The sequence below is a fragment of the Amia ocellicauda genome, unplaced genomic scaffold (genome assembly GCF_036373705.1).
Source record: "Amia ocellicauda isolate fAmiCal2 unplaced genomic scaffold, fAmiCal2.hap1 HAP1_SCAFFOLD_137, whole genome shotgun sequence".
NCBI classification, from domain to species: domain Eukaryota; kingdom Metazoa; phylum Chordata; class Actinopteri; order Amiiformes; family Amiidae; genus Amia; species Amia ocellicauda.
The window spans coordinates 5-6,205 of NW_027102700.1; the positions used below are offsets into that span (position 1 = coordinate 5).

The 6,201-nt window shown below is 40.7% G+C and overlaps 1 non-coding gene across 1 annotated transcript; it reads left to right on the forward strand.

Annotated features, from left to right (window-relative positions):
• The first annotated feature begins 5,105 nt into the window (after nt 1–5,105).
• LOC136722347 (U5 spliceosomal RNA) lies at nt 5,106–5,220 on the forward strand. Its single transcript, XR_010806289.1, has one exon. It is a non-coding gene; the product is annotated as a U5 spliceosomal RNA (small nuclear RNA).
• The last annotated feature ends 981 nt before the right edge of the window (nt 5,221–6,201 follow it).

Sequence of the window (6,201 nt, forward strand, 5' to 3'; positions counted from 1 at the left end):
CCACTTAGCAGGTGTAGCAATAGAAGCTCAGCCTGGGGAGACTGGATTTAGCATTTCCTCTCCATTTTGATAAGTATCCATAATCATTTCTGCAAAATACTTCTATGATACCTATGTATGTTTTTTACTTGTACTATATTATACTATCAAGTATCAGTGTACACATACAATGTGACCTGTTACATTAATACAGAGGCCACGGAAGGCCAGATCAGTAATAGCCACTGTCCCCTGATATTACACTTTTTTACAATCACTTTGGCACTCATTTCAGAACCTTGATGTCATTTTTCAAAACTCTAGACACAAAACTCACACCCGATGATCAAAATGCACATTTTTCAATTGCTTGGATACAATACACATCAACCTCAGATCATTTGTTCATTGAACTAAAATGATACAACTTAACGTCAAAGTATTACCATTTCAAAATGCAATTCACACATTACATCTGAGATCACTGTCTATTCATTTCATTACAAAGATCTAACTATCAATTGATACAGCTGCTCAAAATGATAAGTGACTGTTGCATTACTCTTAATTCATAGTTTTATGGAAACTGACGAACAGTATTCCATGTTTCGATCATGAAAGTTTCAGGATAATGAGATCCATTGACACCAATAACCGAGGAGCATGAACCAGTTGGACTACATTATCTATGGATGTAATATTTCATCATCATTCATCATCATGTAGCACTTTTCCACACCATGTTTTCAGTGTGGAAGGAAAGTTAGAAATTCTTTCTCTAATACCTGTTTTTCTCTCTTGTATACTTAAGAAAGATAAGGTCAAGCTAGAAGGTCAGGCCAGAAGGTAGTTTGATTTCTGCTTGTTATTTACGATGAGAATCTTGGAGACAATGTCAAACAGTATGATTGAAGTGCCTGCTCCCTAATCCATGTGTTGATCTATGAACTCTGTCCTATAATGATATAAATTCTGCTTAGCTAACTTTTAAGATAACATAGTAATGACTTTCTGATTATAACCAGCTCTTTGATTTTTGTGTATAAAAGCTCCGACTGTTAAAATGAAGGCAGAGCGACTTTGGGATCTTCTTGAGTCACTGTTCCTCTCCACGCTGCGTGTATTAAAGGCATTGCAACTAACGCTCCAACCTGGTTGAAGATGATTGTTCTTCCACATCAGATTTGACATTACTGTATGTATGCAGGCCCTTGTAATTGCTTTTCCAATACTGCCAACTGGTTATTGATGATTGATTTCACATTGTGGTACGAGTATCGAGTGAAATGAGTGCTATCCACCCGAGCAACACAGTGATAACATGGAGCCGGCAGGTGATCCAGGTCACAATAGAGGTCAAGCAGTGGGAGGAGGAAGACGTGGTGGTCAAAGGAATGGAAGGGGACATGCACCCCTTCTGAGAGGTGGTCGTGGGCCTCGTCATAGAGGAGGGCTTAGGCCTCACCAGAGAGGCAGCCATGGGCCTCATTTGAGAGGTGTTGGGGGAACGTGGTAGAGGACAAGGCCACGGACCAGACAGCGGCAGCAACAGCAAATAGTGTCCAGTGAAATCCGAGAAATAGTTGTAGAACATGTTGTAAATCATGGCATGACCATGACTGAGGCAGCTACAATGATTCAATCAAACCTCAGAATCAACTCAGGATCAACTGTGGCCTCAATCATCAGAAATGTCCGTACTGAGAAGCGGCAAGTCTTCAGCATGCACTAAACATTAGGCTACTCTCAATTGTCAAATGACTGTATACTGCATACCAATGTGTAGCACAGAGTATAGTGTGCCTTTTGAAAGAAATGCAGACAGAGTGAAGCAGCTGATGACTGAGTATGTTCAGGTATGTTCAGTTTCAAAATGCCTCTTGTGAAAAATGGTTGTGAGAACCTGAACCTGAACACAGGGCTGATGGAAATTCAGAAGTACAGTAATCAATCCTTTGTTTTACACTAAGCCAGGTGAGGAACACTGCAGTTGACATTTTACTGTAGTTTTGTTCTTTTTTGTAGCTAATTATTGTTGCATGGCTTCAAAGAAACCTATGGTGTGATTTGATTGTATTGCATCAATACATTTCAGATTTTGTTCAATGATTCCACTGTGTCTGTAGTATTCTCTCTACTAGTCCTTTTACAGTGATGTATTTATGTGTAGTACCATAATGAAACATGAATCACATATTTTGTACTACAATATTTAATGATTGTACGAACAACTACACAGTGAAACTATCGGTATCTTCTGTGTTACTATGTTACTATGGTATTTCATGATAAATGAGTTATTTGAACCAACAAGTCTGCAAGTGCTAGGTTTCTTTAAAGATATGAATGCACAATGCAATGTTTTGAACATTGGACAGCCTGTGTTACAAGTGATGACCGTTTTGAGTTTTGTGTCTAGAGTTTTGAAAAATGACATCAAGGTTCTGAAATTAGTGACAAAGTGATTGTAAAAAACTGTATATTCATCCTATTTAATGTGCTCTTTTAAAATGTACTTTTCTTTTTTATGTTGCCATTTCTGTTCTACCAATGTTTCAGTTGTTAGCCAAAGATTGACAGAGTACATCCCATACACACAGGCCAGACAGCAAAGATTTCTTTTTGAAATTCAATTACAAATGCTGCATGAACTCATCAATACGATTAGAGCTCCTGAAAGCAATATAACTAACTCACTCTACAGCATCTCATTAGCAGTGAAAAGAAACCAAGAAAGTTGGGACAGTCGACTGTTTACCACTATGTAACATCACCTTTTCTTTTAATAACACTTATTAAGCACTTGGGCACTGAAGACACCACTTGGTTAAGTTTAGCAAGCGGGATTTTCCCCCATTCATCCATTATGCATTTCCTCAGCTGCGCAACTGCACAGGGCCTTCGTTGTCTTAATTTGCACTTCATAGTGCGCCACACATTCTCAATTCGGAGACAGGTCAGGACTGCAGGCAGGCCATGCTAGCACCCGCACTCTCTGCCTATGCAACCATGCGCTTGAAATCTGGGCAGAATGTGGTTTGGCGTTATCCTGCTGAAAAATGCAGGTACATCCCTGGAAAAGACGATGTCTGGATGGCAGCATATGTTGCTCCAAAATGTGTACATCTCTTTCTGCAAAAATGGTGCCCTCACAGATGTGCGAGTTACATGACAGACACTCATACACACTGTCACACCCATACACACACAAACACACACTTTCACAGACAGACACACGCACACACACACACACACACACACACTTTCACAGACAGACAGACAGACACACACACTTTCACACACAATCACTTTCACAGACAGACACACACACACACTTTCACACAGAGACAGACACACACACACTTACATACATACATACATACATACATACAGTGAGGGAAAAAAGTATTTGATCCCCTGCTGATTTTGTACGTTTGCCCACTGACAAAGAAATGATCAGTCTATAATTTTAATGGTAGGTGTATTTTAGCAGTGAGAGACAGAATAACAACAAGAAAATCCAGAAAAACGCATTTCAAAAAAGTTATAAATTGATTTGCATGTTAATGAGGGAAATAAGTATTTGATCCCCTATCAATCAGCAAGATTTCTGGCTCCCAGGTGTCTTTCATACAGGTAACGAGCTGAGATTAGGAGCACTCTCTTAAAGGGAGTGCTCCTAATCTCAGCTCGTTACCTGTATAAAAGACACTTGTCCACAGAAGCAATCAATCAATCAGATTCCAAACTCTCCACCATGGCCAAAGAGCTGTCCAAGGATGTCAGGGACAAGATTGTAGACCTACACAAGGCTGGAATGGGCTACAAGACCATCACCAAGCAGCTTGGTGAGAAGGTGACAACAGTTGGTGCGATTATTCGCAAATGGAAGAAACACAAAATAACTGTCAGTCTCCCTCAGTCTGGGGCTCCATGCAAGATCTCACCTCGTGGAGTTTCAATGATCATGAGAACGGTGAGGAATCAGCCCAGAACTACATGGGAGGATCTTGTTAATGATCTCAAGGTAGCTGGGACCATAGTCACCAAGAAAACAATTGGTAACACACCATGCCGTGAAGGACTGAAATCCTGCAGCGCCCGCAAGGTCCCCCTGCTCAAGAAAGCACATGTACAGACCCGTCTGAAGTTTGCCAATGAACATCTGAATGATTCAGAGGAGAACTGGGTGAAAGTGGTCTCAGATGAGACCAAAATCAAGCTCTTTGCCATCAACTCAACTCGCCGTGTTTGGAGGAGGAGGAATGACCCCAAGAACACCATTCCCACCATCAAACATGGAGGTGGAAACATTATGCTTTGGGGCTGTTTTTCTGCTAAGGGGACAGGACAACTGCACCGCATCAAAGGGACGATGGACGGGGCCATGTACTGTCAAATCATGGGTGAGAACCCTAAGCCAGGGCATTGAAAATGGGTCAAATACTTATTTCCCTCATTAACATGCAAATCAATTTATAACTTTTTTGAAATGCATTTTTCTGGATTTTCTTGTTGTTATTCTGTCTCTCACTGCTAAAATACACCTACCATTAAAATTATAGACTGATCATTTCTTTGTCAGTGGGCAAACGTACAAAATCAGCAGGGGATCAATTACTTTTTTCCCCCACTGTACATACATATATATGGAAAAGAAACATTACAAGTATAAATCACAATAAGATGTAATAAAGTACAGATAAACAAAGTGTAATAAAATGTGATCTGTTTGAAAATGCAGGGACGTCACTGGAAAAGATGATGTCTGGATGGCAGCATATGTTGCTCCAAAATGTGTACATCTCTTCTGCAAAAATGGTGCCCTCACAGATGTGCGAGTTACATGACAGACAGACAGACAGACACTCACACACACTGTCACACCCACACACACACTTTCACAGAGAGACATATACACACACACACACACACACACACACACTTTCACACAGAGACAGGCACACACACACACACACACACACACACACATACATACATACATATGGAAAAGAAACAATACTTTTATAAATCACAATAAGATGTAATAAAGTACAGAAAAACTAAATGTAAGAAAATGTGATCTTTAATACACACAAATATGTATGGCTGGTCGGATGCGTCTTGGACTCGGGTTCCTCTTCATTACGTATAACGCTTTTGCCTTTTGCTAAAGCTTTCCGTGGAGGGGATCGTGGGTGAGTTTGTACCATTCTTGGGGGGCTCTGCCTTGTTGGGGAGGAGCTGTGATCCAGGTGAACAGCAGATCGGGCATAGGTGGGCATGTGGGCAGAGGAGTAGGAAGGCCGGTCAAGCAAATAAGCTTGCTAAGGTACGCAGCAGCAGCAAGCAGCCCCCACATCCAGCCAGCCAGCCAGTCTGGCTGGCAGTGACTGAGTGGTTGACAGACGGCAAGCAACGGAATGTACGTGCTCTGTGATGTCATAGCAGTCAGCTGAGAGAGGCTCGTGATGTCATCGCTGAGCTGGCTGGCTGGCTGGCTCTGTGTGTGTGTGTGTCTGTGTCTGTCTGTTTTTCTGTTTGTCAGTCTGTCTGTCTGTCTCTCTCTCTCTCTCTCTCTCTCTCTCCCTCTCAATTCAATTCATTTGTATTGTCAAAGCAATTGGACATACATACATACATACATACATATATGTAGCGTAAGGTACACTTATACATTTCAATTAAAGAAGTGAATTCATAGTATCACCTTATCACGAATCCTGGAGTCTTGTAGAACTCAATTTCTGTAATAATTGGACGCAGACACCAATTCCAAAGATATAAATTGTCAAATTTATTTAAAAACAAAGACTAAATGTAGCACTACACTAATTATACAAAAGGGAAAAACTAATTAAAATTCAACTCTAGATCAACAAATCAAAGACAAATCACTTCCGTGACCAAATCAAAGACCATGGGATCCCATAGGATAACACACAAATCGTTAAACAAAAAAGGTTATAAACACATTGACTACAATACCGGTTAGTAATTCTAGGAATCACTAAGAAACAGTTGAAAGTGCTAAATTGCAGTTTCAGAAGATGAAAAAAAACTGTAACTGATGGGATATGTAGTACTTTATACTCGAGTGGTCTATGCGATTACACCCTGTTGGTGTTATTAAGAACGCCAAGTACCAGAATGCAGAGCGGGACTGTTTTTTGTGCCGTGACTTGTCGGGGGAAAAAGGCGCAGAAAAAACGGACGAGAAGG